The sequence below is a fragment of the Macaca nemestrina genome, chromosome 11 (assembly GCF_043159975.1).
Source record: "Macaca nemestrina isolate mMacNem1 chromosome 11, mMacNem.hap1, whole genome shotgun sequence".
NCBI lineage: Eukaryota > Metazoa > Chordata > Mammalia > Primates > Cercopithecidae > Macaca > Macaca nemestrina.
The window spans coordinates 73343187-73358272 of record NC_092135.1 but is presented as its reverse complement, the minus strand read 5'-3'; the positions used below and the strand labels follow the sequence as shown (position 1 = coordinate 73358272).

The following is a 15086-nucleotide window of genomic DNA, read 5'->3' as shown; positions in this document are numbered from 1 at the left end:
ACAGGATGTGGCAAATTACTGTATTCTTTGTGTGAAAAGCTGTTCCCAGTCTGCTTTGTCTGCCCTCCTGGGAGCTCATCATCTCCACTAAAAGTCAAAATGGGATTTTGTACCCTCTATTCCCTTATCTTTTTTTCTCCCTAATATATATCTGCTTTGTGGGAGCTATGTTTGTCAAAATGTGCTAATTTATAGCATTATGGGGAAAAACGAAACCTCAGCTTTCAATTCTTGTTCTTTCAGGCAGCTTTACTAAGGATCTCCTCCTTCCTCCCTCCCTCCTTTCTATTTCTGGGGAGGTTATTTGCTAAACAAAACACGGTCTTTCTTTCCCCCTTGCAACATATGAGGCAGGCAAATGGCCACTCCTCATCCGTTTCTCAAGTATATTATACATACAATTCTCTCACAGCTAATAGCTCCTTCTATTGTCCATAATTTATCACTGTCAAGGTTCTTTACATTTTATTTCCTCCTTATGTGTTTCATGAGAAATCTATGCTTCTACTATTGTGGCCCTGGATTTCATTAGCATAAACTGCATGATGTCAAATAAATATATATTCCGTATCACACTAGAGTCTGTGTTTTCTGCAAAGAACAGGATGTTACTTTTATTGGTATGGTTTTTTCTCATTTCCTTACAGGCTTTTTCTTTTCCACTAAACCATTATGAAGTGAGTACCAAAGGTATCCTGGGTAATTAGCCATTACAGTACTGTCACAGAGGGTTCCACAGTCAATACAAAGATAATTTGGGCAATGGTGAATGACAGTGCTGTCCAGACTTTTGGGATAATCAAGGACACATCCAGCTGTACCAGACATCTGTCAGACCCATGAATCATTTCAACTGACTCGACAATAGCCAGGCAGCCCCAGTGAAGGTAAGCACTACAGCAGGCAGCAACACTTGCTCTTGCATTTAACTGCATGCTGCAAGAACAGAGCCCTGTGCAGAATAAGCACATTAGTGATGTTTTCATGTTGGTTAAAACAATAAGAAAGAAAATGTAAATCAATTGGTCAGGGGAAACAGTAGGCATATTATGAGAATACTTGGATTTTTCCTAGCTAAAAATAAAATGTATGCTCAAGAAATATTGGTCATGATTGGTTTTATGTAATTAATTCTATTTCCAAATCAGTCCAGACTTTTTTATGTACCTGAGATCTATGCTGTTAAGGGACTTTTATAAGTTAATGTTGCTTTTATGGTTTTCACTTTTAAAGTTCCTTAGCAAGGGTGACTGGCTGTTTGTGGAGCAGTCTTGGCTAGAAGTTCTTGGAATGGTATCGAAAACTCTCTAAAATGAGAAAGTGACACAACAGTCCAAATTGAATTAGAAAGTATTGTAATTACTTACAATATATTTTTTTAAATGACTGCCCCTCTGAGAATCTTTGACATTCACACATGGCAGATAGAACTCTGATTCCAAACTACAATTGACTCCCTGATCATGAATTTACTACAGTGAGCTGTAAATATGATCTTAATCTGGTTAGCTTTGATGTAACATTTCCTAGCTTTCCTATGCTATCCCCAAACTCCCAAGACCTTCCCAACTGAGACCAGAAGCAAGAAACTAGTCAATTTGCTGCCCCCTTCCTCCTTGTCTCACAAGAAACTATTATTATACAAATCACTTTTGTGAGTCACTTAACAGGCCCTTCATTCACAGTCTCTCATAAATCCTTTCAATGTCAGACTAGTGAGTGCAGAGTGAGCTGAAATGGAGCTGCTCTGTGCACCAGCAGTGGGGCAAGGAACCAGGGCTTCCTGTGATGCTGGGAAGTTGGGATCCCAGGTAACCTGGGTATCTGTCATGGAAATCAGGGTCAAAGGAGCATTTGCTTTTACTCTTTCATCAACTCTACTAACTTTTTGGGCTTTTAAAAACAGTTTTATTGAGGTATAAATGATACACAGCAAAATGCACTACTTAAGATACACAATTTGATAAGTCTGACACATGTATACACTTGTGAAACCATTATAACAATCAAGATAGTGAACATATCCATCACCCCCAAATTTTTCTTATGCCTATTTGTAATCCTTTTCTCCCACTCCTTCATGTTCCCCCTCCCCAGGCAAAGAGTCAAATGCTGTCACTACAGATTTTTTGCATTTTCTAGAATTTTATACAAATGGACTCTTTTAGAACAAACTCATTTTTGATGTGTGTGCCTTCTATTACTTGGCATAATTTTGAGATCTATCCATGTTCTTCCATGTATCAGTGATTCATCCCTTATACCACTGTTTATTTATCTAATACACCTGTTAATGGACATTTGATTTGATTTATTTTAGGTTTGGGGCTTTCACAAATAAAACTAATGTGAACATTCATATACAAGTCTGGGAATGGACATATATTTTATTTCTGTTGGATAAATACCTTGGAGTACAATGGTTGAATTACTTTGACAAACTGTTTTCTAAAGTGGTTGGACCTTTATACATTACCACCACCGGCAGTGTATGAGAGTTCCTGTTCCTCCACATCCGCTCAACATTTAATATGGTCAATTGCTTAATTTTAGTCATTTTAATAGACATGCAGCAATATCCCACTCTGATTTTAATTTTCACTTTCCTAATAACTAATGGCATAAAGTATTTTTTTTCATGTGCTTATTTGCCATCTTTACAGTTTCTTTGGTGAACTGTCCAAATATATTTTCCATTTGTCCTAAACAAGTTTTCTGTATATCACGAGCTCTATTTCTGTAGTCTCTTCTGTTCCATTGATTTATTTGTCTATCTTTATACCAATACAACACTGCTTTTATTATCATAGCTTTGTAAGAGGTCGATGAAATGTGGCACTAGTTCTCCAGCCATATTTTTCTTTCTCAAAATTATTTTGGATTTTCTAAGTCATTTATACGTCCATATGTATATTAGAGTCAGCTTGTCCCACAAAAACAAACTGATATTTTGATTGATGTTGTATTGGATCTATACATCAATTTGGATAGAAGTAAATTTTAACAATATTGAGCCTTGTAATCCATGGACAAGGTATCTCTCTTCATTTGTTTAAGTTTTCTTTAATTGTCTCTTCATTTATTTAAGTCTTCTTTGTTTATTTAAGTCTTCTTTAATTCTCTCATTTCTTTAAGTATTCTTTAATTAAGTCTTCTTTTATTTGTCTCAGCAATATTTCGTAGGTTTCAGTGTACAGATTCAACATCTTTTGTCAGATTTGTCCCTTTTTTTTCTTTTTTTTTTTTTTTTGAGACAAAGTCTCACTCTTATCCCCTAGGCTGGAGTGCAATGGCGCGATCTCGGCTCACTGCAACCTCCACCTCCCAGGGTCAAGTGATTCTCAAGCCTCAGCCTCCCGAGAAACTGGGATTACAGGTGCCTACCACCACGCCCACACCCAGCTAATTTTTGTATTTTTACTAGAGACGGGGTTTCACCATTTTGGCCAGGCTGGTCTCGAACTCCTGACCTCAGGTGATTCACCCGCCTTGGCCACCCAAAGTGCTGGGATTACAGGCATGAGCCACTGTGCCTGGCCCCCTATTTTTAATTCTATTTTTTTATTTTATTGAAGGTGTCATTGATTTTCAGTTTCAATGAATTAAATAAATTGTTATTCCTTTTTGTTTCCATTTCTGATTATTTGTTGTTAGTATATAAAAATACAATTAATTTTTATATATTGACTTGAATCCAGAAATCTTACAAATTCAGTTTTAGTTTTAATAGCTTTATGTTAGATTCCATTATCTTTTCTACTTAAACAATTAAATTGTGACTAAAGATAATTTTATTTCTTCTATTTAATCTGTATTCCTTTTCTTTCTTTTCTTTTTTTTGCCTGATTGTACTAGCTAAAATCTTCACTACATTATTGAATAGAAGTAGCAAGAGCAGACATCCTGCTCTTGTTCTTGATCTTAGACACAAAGATTCAGTCTTTTGCCACTAAGTATAATATGATCTATAGGGTTTCTGGAGGTATCTTTTGTCAGGTTAAGTAAGTTCTTATCCTTTTCTAGTTTGCTTAGAGCTCTTTTGAGGCATGAATGTTGGATTTTGCTGAATAATTTTTTTATTCTATCTAAATGATCATGTGGTTTTTCTCTTTTAGTTTTTTAATATAGTGATTGGTTTTTCAATGGTAAACCAACCCTACATTCCTGGGATAAACCCTATGATCATGGTATATTATGCCTTTTATATATTATTAAATCTGACTTTCTAAGGCTTTGTTCAGAAATTTTACATGCATGTTTATGATGGATAATAATCTCAAGTAATTTTGATTTCTTATCAGTTTATTTTTATTTTATTTTATTACTATGCATTTATTTAATTAATAATTTTTAAATGTAATTGTTATATTTAATTATTATCAATTTCTTAGTGTTTGATTTTTGCTAACAGAAAAGCATTCTGTTATATTAAGTTTTCTAGAGGAGTTTGTACTGTGTTTGTCTTATTTCTTTTTAAAATCTTTTTTGTAGCAATTTTATTGAGATATGATTCACATACCAAATGATTCACCCATTTAAAGTATACAACCCGATGGCTTTTAGTGTATTCACTAAAAGACTACATTTTCATTTCTTCCCTCCTGATCTTTACACTATAGATGCTAGATATTACATATATATATATATAATAAGCCCTGCAATGTATTGTATTACTTTTTACTTAAATGATCAATTTTTAAAGATATTGAAATAACTGAAATTATTTAGATAATGAGCATCTTTTTTTTTTTTTTAAACAGAGGTTTATTCTGTTGCCCAAGCTGGAGTGCAGTGGCATAATTTCAGCTCACTGCAACCTCCATCTCCCATGTTCAAGTGATTCTCTTGCCTCAGCCTCCCGAGTAGCTGAGATTACAGGCACCCGCCACCACACCTGGCTAATCTTTATATTTTTAGTAGAGATGGGGCTTTATCATGTTGCCCAGGCTGGTCTTAAACTCCTGACCTCAAGTGATCTGCCCGCCTCAACCTCCCAAAGTGCTGGGATTGCAGGTGTGAGCCACCGCGCCTGGCCATAAGTATCTCATATACTTATCCATGTAGTTGCCATTTCTGGTATTCTTTGTATAGATCCATATTTCCATCTGGAATCATTTTTCTTCTGCATGAAGGACTTTCTTTAACATTTCTTACTTGGTCTGCTAGTGATGAACTGTTTCAGATTTTATGTATCTGAAAACGTCCTTAATTCACTCTTATATTTGAAAGATTTTTTACTGAGTAGCGTTCTAGCTGATAATATTTTTTTTTTTCAGTATTTTAAAGATGCTGCACCACTGTTTTCTCATTTGGATTGTTTCTGAAAAGAAATCTATTGTCATTTTTGTATTTGTTCCTGTCTAAAAAGTGGTTTTTCCGTCTGGCTGCTTTTAAGAGTTTCCCTTTATCCATGCTTTTAAGCAATTTGATCGTGGTGTGCCTCAGTGTTGTTTCTTGTGCTTGTTGCTTGTTGAGCTCCTTAGAACTGTAAGCCTGTCATTTTCAGCAAATTTGGAAAATTGTCAGCCATTTTTTTTCTCAAATATATTTTTTTCTCTCCTTTCTTCTTTCCTTTGGAGATTCTTTTTTTTTTTTTTTTTTTTTTTTTTGGAGATAGAGTTTCACTCTTGTTCCCCTCGGTAGAGCACGCAGTGGTGCAATCTCAGCTCACTGCAACCTCCGCCTCCTGGGTTCAAGCGATTCTGCCTCAACCTCTTGAGTCGTTGGAATTACAGGCGCCTGCCAGTACATCTGGCTAATTTTTGTATTTTTAGTAGAGACAGGGTTTCATCATGTTCGTCAGGCTGATCTTGAACTCCTGACCTCAGGTGATCCACCCACCTCGGCTTCCCAAAGTGCTGGGATTACAGGCATGAGCCACCACACCCGGCCTCCTTTGGAGAATCTAATGTTGTATTTATTATGCTGCTTGAAGTCGTCCCACAGCTTACTGATGCTCTTTTAATTTTTCTTTCTTTTTTTATTTTCTGAGACAGAGTCTCACTCTGTTGCCCAGGCTGGAGTGCAGTGGCACAATCTTGGTTCACTGAAACCTCTGACTCCCGGGTTCAAGAGATTCTCCTGCCTCACCCTCCTGAGTAGCTGGGACTGCAAGCACACACCACCACACCTGGCTAATTTTTATATTTTTAGTAGGAACAGGGTTTCACCATGTTGGCCAGGAGAGTCTCGATCTCCTGACTTTGTGATTCACCTGCCTTGACCTCCCAAAGTGCTGGGATTACAGGTGTGAGCCACCACGCTCAGCCTGCTCTTTTAATTTTTTGGATTCTCTTTGCTCTTCATATTTCATTTGGGAGTTTCCATTGCTATGTATTCAAGTTTACTTGACTTTTCTTCAAAAATGTCTATATACTGATAATTGCTTTCAATGTGCTTTTCATTTCAGACATCATAGTTTTCATCTCTGGAAGTTTAGTTTGGGTCTTTTTTACATCTTCTATGTCTCTATCTACTTTTTGAATATAGGAAATAGTTATAATGACTGTTTTGATGTCATATTATGCTAATTGTAACATCTATATCAGTTGCGGGTTACTTTCAATGGTTTGAAAATTCTAATTAAGGTTCATGTCATTCTACCTCTTTACATTTTTGATAATCATGGACTAGGCACCAAACATCACAAATTTTGCCCTGAGCTTTATTTTGGGATACACTTAGGTTATTTGGAAGCAGCTTGATCCTTTCAGGCCTTGTTTTTATAATTTGTTACGTGGTTCTGGAGCAGTGGTCCGTCTAGAGCTAATTAGTCCCCGCTACTGAGGCAAGCTCTTCTCAGTATTCTAATTCCCTGTTAATTGTGAGTTTTACCGTTTTGGCTGATGGTAACAGAAACTATTCCTGGCCCTGTCAGCGCACATACTGTTTCCTTCAGTCTTTTTAAATGTATTATCCCCCAGCCTCAGGCAGTTTCCTCACCCGCATGCACTGATGATTACCCTGTTGAATGCTTGTGGGGCGGGGGGGCCTTGCAGCTCCCCAGGACTCTCTCTTCTCATTGGTACTCTATCAGAGTTTTTGGCTTACCTTGGTCTTCCTGAACTCTGTGCTGTCTCCTCAACTCAGGGTGTTCTCTGGGCCTTGCTTGGGTTTTCTGTGCCCACACCACAGCCTGGAATCTCTCCAAGGCACACGAGTAAGTGGGAGAAAGTACAGGGCTCACCTCGATTGTTTTCCTTCTCTCAGGGATTACTGTTCTTCATTGCATGATGTCTCACACTTTGAAAACTTGTTTTATATATTTCATCTTTTTGTTCTTGTTTCAAGCAGGAAGATAACTCTGGTTCTGTTACTTCATCTTTGGTGTTGAATTTTTTTTTGTTACTTTTATTCATTCATGTGTTTGTTCAACAAGTAAATGTGTCCCATGGCTGTGCTATAAAGGGCTGAGAAGATTCATATGAAAAGATCTGCTCCAGGAGGATGGAGACGCCTGTTCTGCTCACCACTGTAGCCCCAGGAAATGAACAAAATGCCCATTCATCCCAGCGCTCAGGAGTAGTGGGGGAGATAAACAATTCTACTTCAGTGTACAGGTTCCATATGCACACAAGGACTGGAGACGTAGAGGAAACAATGCTTTAGTCCATATGGGAGAATCTTAAAGGCCTCACAGAAAAGGTAACACTTGGGTACATTTATAATGGAGGAACAGGAGACTGCCAGAGAGACAAGATGGAGAAAGTATTCCAGGCAGGTGACTAATGTGAATAAAGGCATAGAAACACGAAGTTGCATGATATGTTCAGGGAACTAAAACTTCCTTGGAATATTATACATGTGAAAGGTAAGGACAGGACCCAGAGAGAAGGCGAGTAGTAAAAGATGAGGCTGAACAGGTGATTAGGAGTCAGATCATCTAAGATCTTGTATATCGTGTTAAGATTGTAAACATATTTTAAAAAGGGAACACCATTAACTGGAAAGAAGATACAATCTTTGGAGAAAGGCGGACCAGGGAGAAGATTAAATCACAATACAAGAAAAGTACAGAGAACTAGAACTCCACGATGTGAGTGAATGGAAAGCCAATTGCTTGGGAAGCCAGAGAGCACACCTGGGATTAGGGTGAGGCAAATGAGGCACCTACAGGCCAAATTAAAGGGGATGCTTGCCCTCAGGGTCATGAATGTGCCTACCCTACCCCTGCACACCCATGACAGTGAGCAGCTCTTTAAATATTGCACCCTAGGTGCTGCCCTTGCCCTGTAGTCCTGGTCCTTGCAGGAAGATTTCTCATCTTTCGTAGGCAGTCAAACAAATCATAAATCTAAGCCCCAAATACAACTGGGATGGAGACTGCAAATTAATAGACAACATAAAGACATAAACACTACACAGAGAAAATAATCATTCGTACAAAAAGATTTTCAGCTAAACCTCTCTCCATCATCTGAAGATTGCCAATGTGACCATTGGCAAAAGTCGGTCACATATAACAAGTCTCTACCAAGAAGACAGAAAGCTTGAATTAAATCTCTCTGGAAGTACATCTTCCACTCATGCTCATGAACAGACAGTTATCTCACTTGAGCTACCCAACACAGGTACTTGGCAAAGTTTGGAGGAATAGCAACCAGATAGGCACCAGGCACCGTAAATCCTAACTTTGCCTCCCCAGGAGACAACTCCTTGATCAGATGAGGCTTGTTCAGGAAAGGTGTGTACTGCTCAAAGTGTGGTCACTGCCCAGCAGCCTAGCAGTACCTGAGTGCTGTCAGAAATGCAGAATCTCAGACCTCAAAACCCACTTCCATTCCCCTAAGATCCTTAGTGTTGACACATACATCAAAGTTTGAGAAGCACTGCTAGAGATGACTTTCTCAGGATGGTTCTGGAGGACCGGCTTCACAGAAAACTTTAAAAATGGCATTTGGAACCTATGGTGGGTTGATTAGTAGTCCCCAAAAACATATGCCCACACCCTAATCTCCAGAACCTATGAATGAGACCTAATCTGGGAAACAGGTCTTTGTAAATTTAATCGTATTGAAGGTCTTAAGATGAGAGCATCCTGGAAAATCCAGGTAGATCCTAAGTCCAATGACAAGTGCCGTTATAAGAGTGAGGCAGAGAAAGACGACGCAACCAAGAGCAAAAGGCACGGTGACACTGAGGTGGAGAAGCCAGGAATTCTGGGGACAGCAGAACCTTGAAGAGGCCAGGAGCAGAATCTCCCCTGGAACCCCCAGAAGGAGTGTCACTTTAGACATCTGGTCTCCCAAACCGTGAGAGAGAACATTTCTGTTGTTTTAAGCCATGAGGTTTGAGGCAATGTGTTATGGTGGCCCTGAGGAACTAATACGAAACTACCTAATTTATTTATCCATTCATTGAGTGAGTCAGCCAATTGGCGAGCAACATTTGTTAGTCATCTTCTATGTGCCATTTCACAGATGCAGAAACTGAGACTTATAGAGCTGAGGTGTGCTCACTGTTACACTTTGTAAGTAAATCACAGAACTGGCATTCAAGGCCAGATCGTTTTTATTTCAAATCCAGTTTATCTTTCTACTACACAATCCTTTAGCAGCAAAAATTAAGGGCCAGGTTATTTAGTGAGTCATGAATATAATTCTCGCCAAATCAAGGCCTTCACAGTAGCACATCCATAAAATACCTCTGTCCACAATTCCTGTTTTTAGTACATTAGTGAAGATGAATATTGTCAGCCTCATTGTGTATAAATCCCTATCATGTCTTCCTCAAGTCCAGAACTCCTGTGCCTTCTTCTGTTTAATACTCTCTCCTCAAATCAGAATAGGAAAAAAAAAAAACCTGACTTTCCACTTATCTGTAGTCAATTCACTTCGATTTTTTTTTTTTTTTTTTTTTTTTTTTTTTTTTTTTTGAGATAGTCTTGCTCTGTCACCAGGCTAGAGTGCAGTGGCAAGATGTCAGCTCACTGCAATCTCCACCTCCTGGGTTCAAGCAATTCTCCTGCCTCAGCCTCCCAAGTATTTGGGATTACAGGTGCCTGCCACTATGCCCAGCTAATTTTTTTATTTTCAGTAGAGACGGGCTTTCACCATGTTGACCAGGATGGGATTACAGGCGTGAGCCACCACGCCCAGCCATTTCTAATGTTTTACCTTGACCTGACCATTTGCCTTTCTACCATTCACAGCTAATTACAGAATGGAAACTTTATCTCCCATCCTGGAACAGCAATATGGTTGGATAAACCAAGGGGGCTCTTGACAGTGCAACTAAAATATGGCCATTTTAGGGACCTGGGAAGTCAGGAGGAATTATATCCTATCTTCCTCATTTCTTTGCCATTCATTCACTCGACCTGCATATATTAATTAAGCCCTTTCTACCTGCTAGGCACTGTTCTGAGCTTTGGGGTGGAGTTCTGAAGAAGAGAACCTTAGTACCTGTCCTCATGGTGCTAAAGGAGTACCCTTGGCGGGAGAGGCCCAGGAGAGAAGTGGGCCAGGGTAAAGATGGTCTGGTGTACACATGGTGCTGTGGGGGCAGTTAGTGCTCATGATTGACACCAAGAGACACCAGGACACAGTGAGGACTATGACAAACTGTAGGAACCCTCTTCTTAGTACCAAACAACTCACTTTTATGTAAAGCACCTGATTTAAACTGGTGAACTGGCAGTCTCCAACCTAAATGCATGCTGTGACAGGCAGAGGCACAGGAAGCTATGGAAGCTCTTAAAGGGGCATCTAAATCAGACACATGTTGCGCTATCCTGGAGATGAGCCACGAGGGCCTGCTAGCATTTTTCATTCCCTGACAGTCATCGTTCCCAGTTCCATCTGTTTTTTGTATCTGGGGCCCAAAGTGAGACCATAGTGTCATGACTAAGCTCACATGTCTCAGGACTTTTTACACACATTTTTTATGCTCAGCCTTCCTAACACACACAGCACAGCCCGCTATTCACAGATTGCAGACTCCAGAGCAAACATCTCCCCTACAGGAGTCTTCCAGAGAGAAAAAGGAAGGAGCAGAGGCTGGGCCTGGGCTGGAAGGAGCAAGGCTTCTACAGGCTGGGAAGTGCAAGTCTGAGGCCACCTGACAAAGGCAAAGGGACTGGGTGGAGGAGAGCTCTAGATCTGAAGGTGACACAATAAGCCACCAGAGCCTTTTAAAGGGATGAACCTGGGTTGAACTCTCCAGCATTGGTTTTATTCTGATATTCCTTTGCCCTTGGGAACCTGGGAAGAAAGCTTTGGTTATTTGTGGATCAGTTCTACAGTTTCACTTCACCTTCTTTCAATGCCAGCAACAAATAAAGCTAAAAGCAGCTTCATCTCAGAAATGAACTGGGGCCATGAAGAACATACCGCTCGGACAGCCATGGCCACAGCAGCTCCAAGGTAAGGGTAAAGATGGTCTGGTGTACACATGGTGCTGTGGGGGCAGTTAGTGCTCATCACTGACACCAAGAGACAACAGGACACAGTGAAGACTATGACAACTGTAGGAATCCTCTTCTTAGCACCAAACAACTCACTTTTACATAAAGCACCTGATTTAAACTGAAGGTTAGGGAAGGCCTCCCTCTCTAACCTCAAGAGATGTTGTCTCAGGGACGAGGTACAAGATACCATTTTGGCCTTCTCAAATTCATCTTCAACAGGTTATCCCAAGAGCCCCTTTTTTGAGAAGCCCATGAGTAGCCTCCAAAGGGGATCAAGTCTAGATAAGTGACTTGAAGCACCTCAGTAATTATGAAATCATGGCGGGTACTGCCAAGATAACATCTCATTTTGTGCAATTAACAGCTACAAATCGTAGAGGCTGATGTTGGGTTTTTTTTCTTTCTTTCTTTTTTTTTTTTTTTTTTTTTGAGACGGAGTCTCCCTCTTGTTGCCCAGGCTGGAGTGCAGTGGCATGATCTCTGCTCACTGCAAGCCCCGCCTCCTGGGTTCACACCATTCTCCTGCCTCAGCCCCCTGAGTACCTGGGACTACAGGTGCTTGCCACCACACCTGGCTATTTTTTTGTGTTTTTTTGTAGAGATGGGGTTTCATCTGGATTATTTTGATGCATACTCAGAAGTACATTAAAGGAGTCATTGGGAGTCAGCAGCAATAGTTGGGGAGCTAACTGAATAAAGAAAACAAACCATCTGGAAAGGACAGGTTACCAGGAATGGAAATTAGAAGCCCCAAATGGGTCAGACTGGGTTAGCACAGTACCTAAGAAGAGAGACTGCAAGAAAGAAACCAACCCGACTTCAAATCCCAGGTAGGCTACATGCCTAGCTTTTTAATTGTGGGTCTATTACTTCTCTAAGCTTGTTTCCTTGCCTGATTAGTGGGTATGATAGTAGTCCCTCCCCATAGGATTCCTGAGGAGACTTGATGAGATGCAGTGCTTTGCATTGTACCTTGTTCATAATAAGCACTCTGTAACTATACCTAAAAACAGCAGCAGATGAGGATGGGCACAGGTACTAGAGGAAAGAGCACAGAAGATGCAACTGACAGCAGGTCAGGTGGTACATGGGCAATAAGGGGCACAGTCTCTAGATATAGGTAAGGCTGGGGACAATCACATTCCCAAAAAAGCACCAGAGTTCAGGTTCCTCAACTCTGGCTGCACATTGGAATCTTTTTAAGTCATTTTTGCGGGTTTGTATTTGTTTGTTTTATTTTTAAATACCCATGCTTGCACCTCACCCCTCAGATTTAATTGGTCTGGTGTGGGTCAGAGCATCAGTATTTTAAATTTTTTTTAATTTAATTTCTGAAGTGTTTCTAATCTGCAGCCAGGGTTGAGAACCACTGGTTTAGATGATGCTGATCTAGATGATCTTGAATTCTGTCCCAAAGCCTGAAGGACCTTGGGAGAAAAAGAAAGTAATCTAGAATGACTCTTGGGTTCTTGGCCTAAGTAACTGGAGGGATGACATTGGCATTTTCCAAAATGGGAACGATTACAGGAGGATGGAACAGCTGCTTTGAAGCCAGTGGTGAGTGCATGCAGTGTTGGGGATGCAGAGCTGAATACGAGGTGACCCCTGCCCCTCTGGAGCTCACCGGTGGGTGGCCAGAGCAGGTGTGTACATAAATAATGGTGGTGCAGTATCATAAGGGCTCTGGGATCAACAAGCACTGGGAGCCACAGATGGATAGGGGCAGAAGAGACTACCTCTGCCCAGGGGAACTTTGCAGAGGGACCATGAAATCAGCAGTGTGTGGGATAAAATGAGGAGGACGTAAAACTGGAAGTAGGGGGTGAAATTGGGCCATAGTGCAGCAAAATGATGGAGGCTCAAAGTAGGGCAGAGGCAGCAGGGATGGGGATGATGAGGTAAGGAAGGCTGGGGTGGAGGCAGTGAATGGGAAAGAGAAAAGAAAAAGTTGCCTTGGGCCAGTCCTGTGTGTGTCAACATTGTGGAGTGAAGGCTTTCCCTTCTCAGTCTCCCCTCCACCACTCTGGCTTGACTCCTGGGCCCAGAGCTATTTGGAGACAATCTGCCTCTCCCAGATGTGCACAATCACTTTGCCCCTCTTGCCTCTGGCCTTGGGAGTTCCTGTTTCTGACAGGATGCAGAATGACTAGATGAAATTTGGTGAACCTTTCACCTTTTTAACTGCCTTGGTCTTCTCTAATCTTTTGGCTTCTCTTGATAAGCAGTTTCTGCCACTTAGCGTTCCAAACTCCATCAACCCAGGTACTGATTTAGCAGATCCTTTGTTTTCTTCTACCTTGGCTACCTTGGATGGATCTGGAAGTTACACAATATCAGGAAATTGAATGTGCATAATCTCTGGGAAAGAGCCCTGGCGTTGTGCCAAGGTATTTTAGGACAGTGTGCATCTTTATTACACTGCTCAGATTGTGTCGTAGGACATCATGCCAGGTAAGTAACTCACCTCCGTTTCGCTTTGTTTTTCAGTTTCCCTGAGACTTTCTGTGAGGCCTGCAATTTGTTTTGAGTTCCAGCTCCAACATTCTTCAAGGGCCCAGCAATCACCATCACATATGGGTGGACAGGAAAGGGCATACCTGAAAAACAGTACAGAGTTCATCTTGTTATGGAGATGTACCCTGAAAAACAGTACACAGATCATCTTGTTACAGAGATTTCTGGCACATATGTACAGTTGGCTCTCCATATCCACCGGTTCTGCATCGGTGGATTCAACCAACTGCAGATCAAAAATATTTGAAAAAAATACATTGCATCTGTACTGAACACGTACAGATTTTTTCTTGTCATTATTCCCTAAACAATACAGTGTAACAACCATTTCCATAGCATTTACATTGTATTATAAATAACCTAGAGATGATGTAAAGTATGAGGGAGAATGTATGCAGGTTATATGCAATACTACACCATTTTATATCAGGGACTTGAACACCCATGGATTTTGGTATCTGCAGGAAACCCTGGAACAAATTCTCCATGGATACCTAGGGACAACTCTGTGTGTGTGTGTGTGTGTGTGTGTGTGTGTGTGTGTGTGTGTGTGTATCAATCCTCATATGCATCATATCATATATGTGACATATAGCATATATATATCATATACATGTATTACGTGTGTGTGTGTGTATATATATATTGACATATATCTATCAATTCTCATACGCCGGAAATATACACAAACATATATATCTATATGTATGTGCAGTATGTGCATATATACAGCTTTTGGTTGTGAGAAAGTATTACCTATGCTTCTAAGCCTTACCCTGTCTGCAGCCCTGAATTATCCTTTCTGGCAAGCATTGAACCCTCTCCATGAAGTAAATTTCCATGTGCAAGCATTTAGCCCAGTTTAAATCAAGTCCAAAGATTTAACTATCCAGTATTGCCTTTTCATAATCTGCTTTAATTGTTATTGATTTGTATGTTTGGAAACTGCCTGGAGATGATAAAGGCCTCCTGTCTGTTTCACTGCTGACCATTTGCTGTTCGGTCTCTGCCTTATCCTTGGCTCTTCAATTGGTCTCTCTTTAGCACTTCCACAGATGGTTCTACCTCCTGCCTTGCAGAAGTCCCTACTCCTGTAACAAATTGAATTACCAATAAAAAACAAACTGGAAAATAATCAGCAGTTAAATAAAATCAATTATTCAAA

General features: G+C 40.3%; 1 long non-coding RNA gene across 3 annotated transcripts in view; it reads right to left on the bottom strand.

Annotated features, from left to right (window-relative positions):
* Positions 1 to 15086, bottom strand: part of LOC105483198 (uncharacterized) — a 91258-nt gene that overhangs the window by 46183 nt on the left and 29989 nt on the right. For 2 of the 3 annotated variants that reach the window (XR_011609583.1, XR_011609584.1), the window contains exon 2: positions 13872 to 14004. This is a non-coding gene — a long non-coding RNA (uncharacterized lncRNA). Of the gene's footprint in view, positions 1 to 13580; positions 13724 to 13871; positions 14005 to 15086 lie in introns of all 3 variants that reach the window. The other variant, XR_988102.2, reaches the window with a different exon arrangement.